Raw genomic sequence first — 15,304 nt, 5'->3', positions numbered from 1 at the left:
CCCAACCCTAACCCTAAGCCCAACCCTAACTTTAGCCCCAACCCTAACCCCAACCTTAACCCTAGCCCTAACCCTAACCCTAGCCCTAACTCTAACCCTAACTTTAGCCCCAACTCTAACCCTAACCTTAAAATTTTATTATTTTTCTCTAACTAAGGGGGTGATGAAGGGGGTTTGATTTACTATTATAGCGTTTTTTTGGGTGGATTTTTATGATTGGCAGCTGCCACACACTAAAAGATGCTTTTTATTGCAAAAAATAGTTTTTGCATCACCACATTTTGAGAGCTATAATTTATCCATATTTTGGCCCACAGAGTCATGTTAGGTCTTGTTTTTTGCGGGACGAGTTGACGTTTTTATTGGTACCATTTTCGGGCACATGACATTTTTTTAATCGATTTTTATTCCGATTTTTGGGAGGCAGAATGACCAAAAACCAGCAATTCCTGAATTTCTTTTAGGGGGGCGTTTACACCGTTCCACGTGTGGTAAAATTGATAAAGCAGCTTTATTCTTCAGGTCAGTACGATTACAGTGATACCTCATTTATATCATTTTTTTTATGTTTTGGCGCTTTTACACAATAAAAACTATTTTATATAAAAAATAATTGTTTTTGCATCGCTTTATTCTGAGAGATATAACTTTTTTTATTTTTCTGCTGATGATGCTGTATGGCGGCTTTTTTTTTGCTGGGCAAGATGATGTTTTCAGTGGTACCATGTTTATTTATATCCGTCTTTTTGATCGCGTGTTATTCCACTTTGTGTTCGCCGGTATGATAATAAAGAGTTTTATTTTGCCTCGTTTTTTATTTATTTTTTTTGCGGTGTTCACTGAAGGGGTTAACTAGTGGGATAGTTTTATAGAGCGGGTCATTATGGACGCGGCGATGCCAAATATGTGCACTTTTATTTTTTTTTAATTTACATAAATAAATGGATTTATTGGGAAAAAAATTTTTTTCTTTATTTGGGGATTTTTTTTTTTACTTTCTAACATTGTCCCAGGGATTGACATCACTATATTAGATCAGATCACTGATCTGACACTTTGCATATCACTGTTTCAGATCAGCAATCTGACAGGCAGTGTAGGAGGCTTTCCGGTGCCTGCTCTGAGCAGGCGCCGGCTAGCCACCTCACTTCAGGACCCGGAAGGAGCCCCGTGGCCATCTTGGATCCGGGGACTCCTTCCAGAACACCGGAACAACGCGATCGCATCGCGTTGTTCTGGTGGGAGAGTGCAGAGAGCCCCCGTTCCTGCACGATGCCCCTTTATGTCACTGTCACTACTGACAGCGGCATCAGAGGGGTTAAATGCCCACGATCGACGCTAGCGCTGATCGTGGGCATTGTTACGGGGTGTCAGCTTTCATATACAGCTGACAGCTGTGAGGCCGCGTGAGACCGCGCGATCGTGCCGCCGTACTAGTACTGCGGTTTGCGGGAACTCAGTTCCCACAAAGCAGTACTAGTACGGCGCATGTCAAAAGTCCTTTTCAGGGCTACATACTGTCCTTTCTGAGTATAACTGCGTTTGTTATCTTTAAATAATCCCATCATCCTACGCCTGCTGTCACTGATAACAATGAGAGCAAGCACCGGATGATGGGAGAATTCATCAGCGAGCATCTGCACTAGAAATAAATAAATCATTTTTAGAAAATGACGTGGCTTCCCCTGTATTTTGGATAGCCAGCCAGGCAAAACTGTCCTTTTGACATTTCTCATGGTGCTAGCGGTGATCTCACTGAGGCCACTCCTTCCCTTCCGAGCTCTGCCATGCGCCCAAACAGTGGTTTACCCCCACATATGGGGTATCGGCTTACTTAGGACAAATTGTACAACAAATTTCTCCCTTGGTAAAATAAAACAAATTAGATCTGAAATACATTTTTTTGTGAAATATGTGCATTTTTTTTTAAACATTCCAAAAATTCCTGTGAAGCACCTGAAGGGTTAATAAACTTCTTAAATCGGAAAATGGCATTTTGTTGTTTTTTTTGTTACAAATTTTTTATTTTTTTTCAACACTTAAATAAAAAATAACGTAGACATATTTGGTGTCTATGAACTCATAATGACCTTGACCTGGAGAATCATAATGACAGGTCATTTTTAGCATTTGGTGACCATGGTAAAAAAAAATCCAAAAAAAGTTGTAAAATTGCACTTTATTTGCAATTTCACGGCACTTGGAATTCATTTTCCTTTTTTGAGTACACGATATGTTAAAACCAATGGTGTCATTCAAAAGTACAACTTGTCCTGCAAAAAACAAGCCTCACTTGGCCATATTGACAGAAAAATAAAAAAGTTATGGCTCTGAGAAGAAGGGGAGCAAAAACAGAAAGGAAAAAACAATAGGGTTTTGAAGGGGTTAAATGTATATACAGAAAGTATAAATGACTACGCCAAGGTTCACCCTGGAATTACTATATTTATATTAATATTATTATTCTAGTAAAATGACAGACTTGGAAATGGAATTAAACTTTTACAGAATTCCTAACGCAAAGAGTCCTAGAATGATTTGTTAATGTGTACGTGTGCAGATGAGGGCGTTCGTGTCTCTAGATTCTGATGCTGAAATGCATTTATTTATTATTGCCAATAATTTACCGGCATCTTATCACGTCCTTACAATAAAAATCCATAATTTGCTCTTACTGCAATGAAAAATGCTTTATAGACCACGATGCTGAAGTCGGTCTTTAATTTAGAAGTTTTCCATTTGTAAAATTTTATTTTTTGTTTTTTCTACAGGTTCACTATTAATCAGAATGTATCTCAACAATGTGCCCTGATGTTAATATACCTAAAAGCTGCGATGGAAAATATAACAAGTAGCACAAAAAGGGGCAAATAGACAATTTTACAGATGTGAATAGGTAGCTGGTGTTTTTTAAAGGTGATGTGTGAAAAGTTACTCTGACTCCATAAATAGGCTGCGAGTGTGGAGCTCCGCCGACAGTGTTTCTATGGATGTCTCTATGTACCAGTACTCACACCAAGAACTTCATCAGACAATGACAACTCGACTGCAGACATGTATGAAAAGTTCAGAAGAAGGTTATTGAGGGTCTCGCTGTGTTATCTGCAATCTGCATAGTAAGAATATTGCTACAGACGCCCCTATTACTACACGCAGATGAGACTGGAATATGGGACAGAGAAATGAACATTAATGTTAGGAGGATCACAAACACTTCAATCTTGGGATCATGGTGGGACCCCTGGTGACAATAATGTTAGCCCCTCATATAAATAGGGGAAACCTTAATATTTTGTGGGTAACCTTTATAGCCCCTATATAAACACAAGATAGTCATATCAGCAACCAATGGCCGCTTACCCACTTTGATACTAGGTTAATACCAGGAACTGATATTGATATAGGCCAGCGTCAGATCAGTGGCCCTAAGCCATTTAACCCTTTTGATAACACCCTCCAGTGCCAACGTTAATGACAATTTTTGTGCCATTTTTATATTTCTTGTAGCTGATTTTTGGGAGTATTTTCACCACCGCACTGTATTTTATTATTGTGATTATTTCTGATTGTTATTAAACCTGTATAAAGTAAAAAGAAAATTTTACAAATAAGAAATCGACTTCCGCATCATTTGGAGACCAAAGATGTTATCACAATCATCTATAAGAGCTGATTGTAATTTCATAAACTGCACGGTGTGAATTACAATGTACAATGTGACACTGATATCTCCGGAGAGAATTGTTGGAAAAACAATTTTTGGTTTAAGTTTCTGTAGTGTAGTGGTTATCACGTTCGCCTCACATGGTCCCCGGTTCGAAACCGGGCGGAAACATGTTTTGATATTTTCCTTTTTCCTATAAAGTCCATATGGAGGCTGTGATGAATAGCACATACCCTTACCATCAATGTGTCACCAGCCTAATGACTATGTACTGCAAAGCTTTCTACTCAGGTACTAGACAACTCCACCACCACGTTCCCTGGTGGTCTAGTGGTTAGGATTCGGCGCTCTCACCGCCGCGGCCCGGGTTCGATTCCCGGTCAGGGAATTTTATATATTACTTTAGTTTATCAAATAAATATATACAACACAAAAATAGTATAAATGACTATGTCGGTCAGGGAATTTCTTTTTTTATTTGCCTCTATTTTAGTTCAGATAAATAAACTATCATATTTATTATTTATTATTATTGAGAAGAAATGTTTCTTGTGTTTTATGATCTTGAAAATGAAAATAATTTGTAATATATATCAATAAAGATCATTTATCCTTTTCAAAGAAAGCTTTGTTCTCTTAGGTGTTCATTATTGATTATTATTTGACTCATATATAAATATGGGCATACTTTTACATAAACAAATGTATCTAATGGTAAACAAGAATGATAAATAAGTAATAAACATAGTTTATTTATCTGGACACTTTTACATTATATATAACTATATATGTATATATAGATGTCTATATATATTTTTTAATGGAAAAGTTTGCCTGTGTACGTGTATGTATATATATAGAGAGAGAGAGAGAGAGAGAGAGAGAGCAATAATAATGATGAATACATAATTGTCCTCTCTCCTTCTTTACTTGTGTGTGCCTTGTTTTGCTCATGTTTATTGTACTTGTCTATATTTGCCCCTTTCACGTGTAAAAGCGCCATGGAATAAATGGCGCTATAAAAATATATAATAATAACAATAATAATAATTTTAAATAATAGTTTAAAATAGTTTAGTGTAAGAGTGACTGACCTTAGGTTCACAATGGTATACAGGTTATTGCTTTTTTACTATTTCAGTAAAATCTTAAGGTACCTTCACACTAAACGATATCGCTTGCGATCCGTGACGTTGCAGCGTCCTGGCTAGCGATATCGTTTAGTTTGACACGCAGCAGCGATCAGGATCCTGCTGTGATATCGCTGGTCGTTGAACAAAGTTCAGAACTTTATTTGGTCGTCAGACCGGCGTGTATCGTCATGTTTGACACCAAAAGCAACAATACAAGCGATGTTTTACACTGGTAACCAGGGTAAACATCGGGTTACTAAGCGCAGGGCCGCGCTTAGTAACCCGATGTTTACCCTGGTTACCAGTGTAAAATGTAAAAAAACCAAACTACATACTCACCTTCGCGTCCCCCGCCGTCCGCTTCCCACACTGACTGAGCGCCGTAAAGTGAAAGTGAAAGTACAGCACAGCGGTGACGTCACCGCTCTGCTGTTAGGGCCGGCGCTCAGTCAGTGAAGGATTAAATTTAATACACCGCACACTCTAAGTGTATCATTTGTGAAAAATTTGAAATTTATTGAAGTGCTATAGACATATCATTCAACAATGCAGAATGCGACCAGAAGTCAAACTGACAACGTTTCGACTCCTCCCGAGTCTTTATCAAATGGTCGCTTAGCAAGGTGAATAGTAGTATAGCATAGATAGTATCCTCGTAGCATAAAGAGTATCTTACAAAATGATATTAATAATAGGCAGGTGGCCTTTCCTTATGGTACCACAAGTATAGTCTTTCAAAGTAGGTGGGAGTACTAAAAGTATGTTTGTAGCTCAAGGACCGCAATATTCCTGTTGCGCCGTAAAACGAATCCTGGCAGGCTCTGTGGGTAAGAGGATGAGCCTCGTGTGGTATACGGACCGCAGATGGGTCTGACGTGACATAGGTACTGCCTAGGACTACTGGTAGTATGGGGCTATTTGTGGAGTTCCTGTGGCAATATTAGTAGATGGGTAGCTGCAGCTGCAATGAAGCTGAAAGCAGGGAACTTCTTTATAAGCAAGGCTCCACACAGGCTGTATGCGGCGGTAGCAGAAAGCAGGTTGCATGAATGGCAAAAGGGGCCATGGGTTGGAGACCTTAAGGTGCTGGGGTGTAAGTGGCGCTCCTGCGCCTTGCTGTAATGTTACAGTGAGACTATGGATTCTTTACTGTAAGAGCAGTGATACTATTGATACTTTACTTTACAAGCAGTGAGAATATAGATTCTTTACTGTAAGAGCATTGAGACTATGAAACTCTCTGCTTCATGATATTGTAAAGGTTGCTTCACTACAAATATACAAAAAGGGACTGGATGGCTTTCTAGAAAAATATAATATTACAGGTTATGGGCACTAGATTCTGTGATGGGACATTGTTCCGGGTATCTAGTCTGATTGCCGAATGTGGAGTCAGGAAGGAATATTTCCCCTAAGGCTACTTTCACGCTAGCGTTTTTTGCTGCACGTCGCAATGCGTCGATTAGGAGAAAAACGCATCCTGCAAAGTTGTCTGCAGGATGCGTTTTTTCCCCATAGACTAACATTACAGACGCATTGCGACGTATTGCCACACATCGCAACCGTCGTGCGACGGTTGCATTGTGTTTTGGTGGACCGCCGCCACAAAAAAAGTTACATGTTACTTTTTTGTGTCTAGTCCGCCATTTTTGACTGCGCATGGGCGGCCGAAACTCCACCCCTAATCCCCGGACCTTACAATGGGGCAGCGGAAGCGTCGTAAGACTGCTTCCGCTGCCCACGTCGGGCATTTTTTTCACAGTATGCGTCGGTACGTCGGGCCGACGCAGAGCTACGGCCCCGTACCGATGCTAGTGTGAAAGCAGCCTAATGCGGAACTTTTAGTACCTGCCTTATGGGGTTTTTGCCTTCCTCTGGATGAACATGTCAGGCTATAGGCTGAACTCCATGGACTTATGCCCTCCTTCAACCTAACTATGAAATTTGTGCACATTTCAAACAAATTTGATTTGCAGTTAATCACTTCATGCTTTCACCTTTTTAAAATGAGGTTAGTGCAGTTTCTGTAGAGCAGTAATTGTCATGTCTGCTTCACATGATAAAGGTAGAAACAATATGTAGATGTTCCTCAAACTTCTCTTTTTAAAATGCAGGAATGACAAAAGCAGCTGAGGCTTTGTGACATGTTGTATCTACAAAACAAAAGGTAAAAAAGAACAGTTTTAAATCAGCAGGACAACTCAGGCATTAACCTTAGAAAGGCTTCAGAAACAGAAAACAATGGGGCAGCTCCAACAATGGACTGGAATACAGTATGTAGCAATCAAGACCACTGGTTTTAACTGGCTTTGTTTTAAAACAATGGCAGGTTCATCAACAAAGCACATGTGGTGCTGGGGGAAGAGACTCATACACCAGTCATTTGGTGTGTCATATAGTGAAGTTCTTTGGAAGGGCATTTCTGTGGATAAAACATTTTACTTACTTTTTACGGTACATTCGGGAGCAGATTTTGCTTCAAAAATCGCATAAAAAACAATGTAAATACTCTGAACAAGATTCATGTTCTTTACAATAAGAAGAGATGATTAGACTTTTTCCAATTGTTTTGGTAAGACTGATAAAAGAAGCAACATGACAATTCTTAAGGTATGCTAAGGCTCGTAAAAAAACAACAACGTTCCAACAAATAATATAGTGTCAAAACTCACCAAAAATCCCATCCCAAAACTTTTTTTTTTTTAAATGCAGTTTTGCCGTATGTTTACACTCCTTTTTAAAAATGGATTTTAATGCAGAACTGCTTCAGAGTATGATCAGAGTTTTTTTAGGCAGTTTTTGGCGTGGCTTCCATGCCAACATGCGCACCAAAAATACGACCTTTCAACCCGTTTCACTGTTCTACAGCCAAACTGGTTCAGAGACTAAAACAGTTGAACTCAACTAATTTTTTTGGTGCTGAAAACGAATATGATGCTTAAATTTGCTCATTAGCTCTAACTTTCAAGATCCAGGGGAGGTTGTAATTACTTACGACTAGAGAGGAGCGGATATGTTCGGCTCCCTCCTTATTCGGCAAGCTATAGCGCTTATCGAATAGCAGCATGGGGAACCTGGATACACGGAGCGCTACCGATAATCAGCTCTTCGGCGCCGCAGCATCGTATATCACGGTTGTGTGACATTCACAACACATGTATGGAGAGTCTGTTTGCTGGGCTCTCCATGTATGTGCTATGACAGTGAAACCTCCGCGACACATGCACTTGCAGAAACGGATAGCTGATTAGCCGGAGCAATCCAGGTATCCGAGCTCCCGATGCAGCTATTCGGTAAGCGCTATAGCTTGCCGAATAAGCAGGGAGACGAACATATCCGCTAATCTCTAATTATGACACCTTTCATGCAGGTTTATCGAAAAATTGTAGCTTTATTATTTCCTCATCATTATTGCATTGTTAGTAGCTCGCCTATTACATCATCTATTTAGTTTATTGAGCCTTCAGTCTTCTATCATCTTAGGGCGACCGATTAAAAAACGCCAACTCAGCTCCGGTGACGTAATCCTAATCACAGTTGCATCACCTACTTTTATAAATGCTCTCTGTGTAAGGTATACAGTTTTAGCATTTCTTAGCTTAGTTTCTTAGCATATTGACATGTTTCTAATCCAGTCATAATCATGAGGAATAGAGGCTCGAAAACAGCCCAAAGGCCATCTTGCTGCATTATGTCAGTGCGCTACCTTCAATTCCAGTTGATTATACAGTCCACACGATAGAAACCTATGACAACATGAAACAGCCATTGAGGTGCCTGAACTATGACCAACATTTGTGGCCCCTCTGTGGTGACTTAAAGGTGTTTGCCCCCTTACTCGGTCTCCAGGGTAGGTACACAAAGTGCTGCTGCTTTCTGTGTGAGGGGGTTAGTCATACAAGAGAATATCACTACAATAAAAGACTGGCCTCTCTGACAAGTGATTAGCGAATGTACTCGGATAAGGTGTTATCTGATCACGCTCAGGTGCTAACCAAGTGCCTTCAACGTGCTCGAAAAATATGTTCGAGTCCCCACGGCTCCATGTGTCGCAGCTGTTCGACAGCAGCAACACATGCAGCGGTTGCCTGTTTGTTAGACAATCCCTGCAGATATCCCCTTTAACTCAATTTTTTTGAACGTACATGTTAGCCCATTATCCCAGCTCAAGTCAGGAAACCAGTAAACAATTGAGAGTTTCTGTAGTGTAGTAGTTATCACACTTGCCAAACATGCGAAAGGTCCCCGACACAAAACAGGGCAGAAATATTTTTTGTGCTTATGTTAGTGTGAACCATCATGTCTGATCTTCTGTCATTAAAAGCTTTTTTACAGCAGCCACAAAGATGCAGGAAACGATAGATTGGATAGCGCACGGCACAGTAGTGGTGTGGTCCGCTCTATGTTGCGCTGGGCTTATTATGCAGTTCTTACAAATACAGTAAATAATGAGAGTCTTATAGTTTCATATTGCAGCTTTTATGATTTTTTTAGGCAATCAGTTATGAGCTGGCTTGGATTCGATTACGCTGGGCATCCAGAAAGGAGCTTGATGATTCCTAAGAACGACCAATGAAATGTTGAGTTCTAGATACATTGAAAATAATAATGAATGTAAATGAGACCTGCCATTAGTAAAACATTTGGTTATATTCACTACTGTATATTGAAAAGAATCATTGCACACCTCATCCTTATAGATAAAATTTCCAGCCATCTATTCACTTTTTTTTTTTTTTTTAAGAAAAGGAACACCCTGAGTGACCATAGTGAGTAACAGTTTACATAGTCACACATCACAGAACAGACAGAGAGGCTTGCAGCACTGAGGAGTAGCAGGGTGCTGCAGGGATAAGAAGAGGACTGGTAAGCTCTGTGAAGCTAGGTTCTCGAAGAGGCAGAAGCAGATGATAAAAAGACGCAAAAGTGCAAGATTAAAACCTTATCTTGGGCTAAATCTGTTTATTAAAGGTATTTTCCAACACTAGGACAACCCCTTTTCAATCTGAATGTTTGCCCCTGTAATAATAAAAACACCTATACCCACCTCAGGTGCCGGCACTCATGTTCCTGGGGTTCACGTGAGGTTGTTATGTCACGTGAGCTCTGTACCCAATCAAATCTGGCATGGGAGGTGAGTATAGCTGCTTTATAACAACATCCATATTGAAAGGGGGTTGTCCAAGTAGAGGACAACCCCTTTAATAAGACGTATGCTGATAATTTGCTGTGTGATAAATGTTACAAGAATAACCCTTTAACTTAATTGGGAGAGTGTGGCTGGCATGCTTTGTAATCCTTACAGAGCTAACTCTATATGGAGGGTGTAGCAATCATCTATGGTGAATCGTGTGAATCTGTGTTATCAACCCTTGGGTAACACCTAGGTCCCATACATCAAAGCTTTCATGCCAAAATTTTGGCGTAAACACTTTAAAAAGTTGCAAAATTTAGGCACAACTCAGTTTCTAGCAGCTGTGCTAAAATAGGTGGACTTGTGGTGAGACGGGCATAGCAGGTCGTGATGCGACAGCTCGTCTAACCTGCACCAGAAATCTCATTTCAGTACCTAATTGGAGGGAGACTTCTGGCATAGCGCATGGAGGCACACACCACTCATCAGATGCTCCAGATTCACGAAGAGACACGTAGAGACACAAAGAGACTTAGCCCGACTTGAAACGTGTCAGATATTTTTTTATGCCTGTGCTATTTTAGTGAAGTCACACTTTTTACTTTTAATTCACTTTGCTGGATTGAAAACCTTTTTCATCACTTCGAACAAAGATGATTGATACTTGACAAGCCTTATCCATGCACAGTGGAGTGGATTTCCAAGGAACCAGATTAAACAAAATACATGTATTTGATGAAGTGAGCTGCATCCACAAACTATCTATTATATGCCCTGCATCCTGCATCTTCACCCATTTTCCCCTTTCCATGCTCTAGCTCTAAGTGGCAATTCACTGGGAGTTGGTCTGAGGATACTATCTGTTATAATCTCTGTATTACAAAGAACAGCACACAGAAATGGATTCCTCCCCTTCATTCATTTTTTAGCGCATAGAGACGAGCTGCAGCAACATGGAGGAAAATATACAGCAGAGCTGAGGTGTCTTGATTTGAATCAAGCTCAAGTTGAGGTAAAATGTTTGTTCGAGAGCTCTGCACCATGCAGCAGCTTATCTCTGCCTGTTTCCTCTCTCTGCTCCTCCACTTACTCTCCACTCTAATGTATAATGGGCCGTGTCCTGTGACAACTGCAGTCCATCTTATTTCAGCGAGACAGATTTGAGCTTGATTTTCATAGTGGATGACAAGTTCAGATGTCAGGGGAATGAAAGAGGAAAAATGTGTGTTAAGTGGACAATCCGAATCTGATGAGATATATTACAGAGTTTTACATTCTTCTGTACTACTGATTTATGCAAAGTTTGTTGAAACTTCTGTTCACTTTAAAAATAGAACTTTAACCCCTTTCTGCCAGCTGACGGAATAGTACGTCAGCTGGCAGAACCGCCGCTTTGTGGTGAGCCCCGGCGGTGAGCCCACCTCAAAGCCACGACATGTCAGCTGTTTTGTACATCTGACATGTGCGCACAATGAGCGCGAGCGGAATCGCGATCCGCCCGTGCCCATTAACTAGTTAAATGCCGCTGTCAAGTGCTGACAGCGGCATTTAACTAGCGCTCCCGGCCGCGCGGCCGGAGGTGCTCGCACCGCTGACCCCGTCACATAATTAAGGGTCATCGATGCATTGCGTTAACAACCAGAGGTCTCCTTGAGACCTCTATGGTTGTTTATGGCAAACTGCTTTGAGCGCCACCCTGTGGTCGGCGTTCAAAGCAACCCTGCATTTCTGCTACATAGAGGTGATCTGTGCTTCACCTCTATGTAGCAGAGGCGATCAAGTTGTGCATGCTTCTAGCTTCTATTGAAGCCTGCCAAAATAAAAAAAAGTGTTTAAAAATATTAAAAAAAACTAAAAAATATATAAAAGTTCAAATCACCCCCCTTTCGCCCCAATCAAAATAAAACAATAAAAAAAACCTACACATATTTGGTATCGCCGCATTCAGAATCGCCCGATCTATCAATAAAAACAAAGGATTAACCTGATCGCCAAATGGCGTAGCGAGAAAAAAAATTATGTTTTTTTGGTCGCCGCAACATTGCATTAAAATGCAATAACGGGCGATCAAAAGAAAGTATATGCACCAAAATGGTATCATTAAAAACGCCAGCTCGGCACGCAAAAAATAAGCCCTCACCCTACCCCTGATCACGAAAATTAGAGACGCTATGGGTATCAAAAAATGGCGCAAATTTTTTTTTTTTTTTTTTTTTTTTTTTTAGCAAATTTTGGATTTTTTTTTTACTACTTAGATAAAAGAGAACCTAAACATGTTTGGTGTCTATGAACTCGTAATGACCTGGAAAATCATAATGGCAGGTTAGTTTTAGCATTTGGTGGACCTAGCAAAAAAGCCAAACAAAAAACAAGTGTGAGATTGCACTTTTTTTGCAATTTCATCGCACTTGGAATTTTTTTCCCGTTTTCTGTTACATGGCATGGTAAAACCAATGGTATCGTTCAAAAGTACAACTCGTCCCGCAAAAAATAAGCCCTCACATGGCCATATTGATGGAAAAATAAAAAAGTTATTGCTTTGGGAAGGAGGGGAGCGAAAAACAGAAACGAAAAAATGGAAAAAGCTCCGGGGGTGAAGGGGTTAATAAACAGAAGGACATTGGTTTGGCACCGCTCCTGGACCATTTATCTGATCCAATGAATTTTGTTAAAAGCTAATAAGTTAGACAGAGCTTTGCATAAACCCACAATAATGCTCTGATTCATGCTATACATGGTTTAGGCTATTAGGCTACTTCCACACTAGCGTTGTGCACTGCACGTCGCTATGCGTCGTTTTGTAGAAAAAACGCATCCTGCAAAAGTGCTTGCAGGATGCGTTTTTTCTCCATAGACTTGTATTAGCGACGCAGTGCGACGCGTTGCCACACGTCGCAACCGTCGTGCGACGGTTGCGTCGTGTTGTGTCGGACCGTCGCCACCAAAAAACGTTACATGTAACGTTTTTTGGTGCGTCGTGAGCGCCTTTTCCGACCATGCATGCGCGGCCGGAACTCCGTCCCCGCCTTCCCGCACATCACAATGGGGCAGCGGATGTGTTGGAAAACTGCATCCGCTGCCACCGTTGTGCGGCGCTTTCACAGCTAGCGTCGGTGCGCCGCAACGTCGCATAGCGACGTGCAGTGCACGACGCTAGTGTGAAAGAGGCCTTAGGCAGCATGAATCAGGCAATAGCTATAATCCAGTGTCTCCTTAACCCCTTCACCCCCAAGGGTGGTTTGCACGTTAATGACCGGGCCAATTTTTACAATTCTGACCACTGTCCCTTTAGGAGGTTATAACTCTGGAACGCTTCAACGGATCTTGGCGATTCTGACATTGTTTTCTTGTGACATATTGTACTTCATGATAGTGGTAAAATTTCTTCGATATAACTTGCGTTTATTTGTGAAAAAAACGGAAATTTGGCGAAAATTTTGAAAATTTTGCAATTTTCCAACTTTGAATTTTTATGCCCTTAAATCACAGACATATGTCACGCAAAATACTTAATAAGTAACATTTCCCACATGTCTACTTTACATCAGCACAATTTTGGAACCAAAATTTTTTTTTGTTAGGGAGTTATAAGGGTTAAAAGTTGACCAGAAATTTCTCATTTTTACAACACCATTTTTTTTTAGGGACCACATCTCATTTGAAGTCATTTTGAGGGGTCTGTATGATAGAAAATACCCAAGTGTGACACCATTCTAAAAACTGCACCCCTCAAGGTGCTCAAAACCACACTCAAGAAGTTTATTAACCCTTCAGGTGTTTCACAGGAATTTTTGGAATGTTTAAATAAAAATGAACATTTAATTTTTTTTCACACAAAATTTATTTCAGCTCCAATTTGTTTTATTTTACCAAGGGTAACAGGAGAAAATAGACTGCAAAAGTTGTTGTACAATTTGTCCTGAGTACGCTGATACCCCATATGTGGGTGTAAACCATTGTTTGGGCGCATGGCAGAGCTTGGAAGGGAAGGAGCGCCATTTGACTTTTCAATGCAAAATTGACTGGAATTGAGATGGGACGCCATGTTGCGTTTGGAGAGCCCCTGATGTGCCTAAACATTGAAACTCCCTACAAGTGACACCATTTTGGAAAGTAGACCCCCTAAGGAACTTATCTAGATGTGTGGTGAGCACTTTGACCCACCAAGTGCTTCACAGAAGTTTATAATGCAGAGCCGTAAAAATAAAAAATCATATTTTTTCACAAAAATGATCTTTTCGCCCCCAATTTTTTATTTTCCCAATGGTAAGAGAAGAAATTGGTCCCCAAAAAATGTTGTGCAATTTGTCCTGAGTACGCAGATACCCCATATGTTGGGGTAAACCACTGTTTGGGCGCATGGCAGAGCTTGGAAGGGAAGGAGCGCCATTTGACTTTTCAATGCAAAATTGACTGGAATTGAGATGGGACGCCATGTTGCGTTTGGAGAGCCCCTGATGTGCCTAAACATTGAAACCCCCTACAAGTGACACCATTTTGGAAAGTAGACCCCCTAAGGAACTTATCTAGATGTGTGGTGAGCACTTTGACCCACCAAGTGCTTCACAGAAGTTTATAATGCAGAGCCGTAAAAATAAAAAATCATATTTTTTCACAAAAATGATCTTTTCGCCCCCAATTTTTTATTTTCCCAAGGGTAAGAGAAGAAATTGGTCCCCAAAAAATGTTGTGCAATTTGTCCTGAGTACGCAGATACCCCATATGTTGGGGTAAACCACTGTTTGGGCGCATGGCAGAGCTCGGAAGTGAAGGAGCGCCATTTGACTTTTCAATGCAAAATTGACTGGAATTGAGATGGGACGCCATGTTGCGTTTGGAGAGCCCCTGATGTGCCTAAACATTGAAACCTCCTACAAGTGACACCATTTTGGAAAGTAGACCCCCTAAGGAACTTATCTAGATGTGTGGTGAGCACTTTGACCCACCAAGTGCTTCACAGAAGTTTATAATGCAGAGCCGTAAAAATAAAAAATCATATTTTTTCACAAAAATGATCTTTTCGCCCCCAATTTTTTATTTTCCCAAGGGTAAGAGAAGAAATTGGTCCCCAAAAAACGTTGTGCAATTTGTCCTGAGTACGCAGATACCCCATATGTTGGGGTAAACCACTGTTTGGGCGCATGGCAGAGCTTGGAAGGGAAGGAGCGCCATTTGACTTTTCAATGCAAAATTGACTGGAATTGAGATGGGACGCCATGTTGCGTTTGGAGAGCCCCTGATGTGCCTAAACATTGAAACCCCCCACAAATGACACCATTTTGGAAATTAGACCCCCTAAGGAACTTATCTAGATGTGTTTTGAGAGCTTTGCACCCCCAAGTGTTTCACTACAGATTATAACGCAGAGCCGTG

The 15,304-nt window shown here is 40.7% G+C and overlaps 1 long non-coding RNA gene and 1 other non-coding gene across 2 annotated transcripts in view; one reads left to right on the top strand and one right to left on the bottom strand.

Annotated features, from left to right (window-relative positions):
* Positions 1-15,304, bottom strand: part of LOC143773298 (uncharacterized) — a 78,921-nt gene that overhangs the window by 18,088 nt on the left and 45,529 nt on the right. Inside the window, exon 2 of the long non-coding RNA XR_013215133.1 lies at positions 6,795-6,950. This is a non-coding gene — a long non-coding RNA (uncharacterized LOC143773298). The remainder of the gene's footprint in view (positions 1-6,794; positions 6,951-15,304) is intronic.
* On the top strand, positions 3,981-4,052 carry TRNAE-CUC (transfer RNA glutamic acid (anticodon CUC)). The gene has a single exon. It is a non-coding gene; the product is annotated as a tRNA-Glu (tRNA).

This window comes from Ranitomeya variabilis, chromosome 5 (assembly GCF_051348905.1).
Source record: "Ranitomeya variabilis isolate aRanVar5 chromosome 5, aRanVar5.hap1, whole genome shotgun sequence".
Taxonomy (NCBI): domain Eukaryota; kingdom Metazoa; phylum Chordata; class Amphibia; order Anura; family Dendrobatidae; genus Ranitomeya; species Ranitomeya variabilis.
The sequence above is the reverse complement of the archived record's forward strand: the minus strand, read 5'-3'. Positions and strand labels throughout refer to the sequence as shown.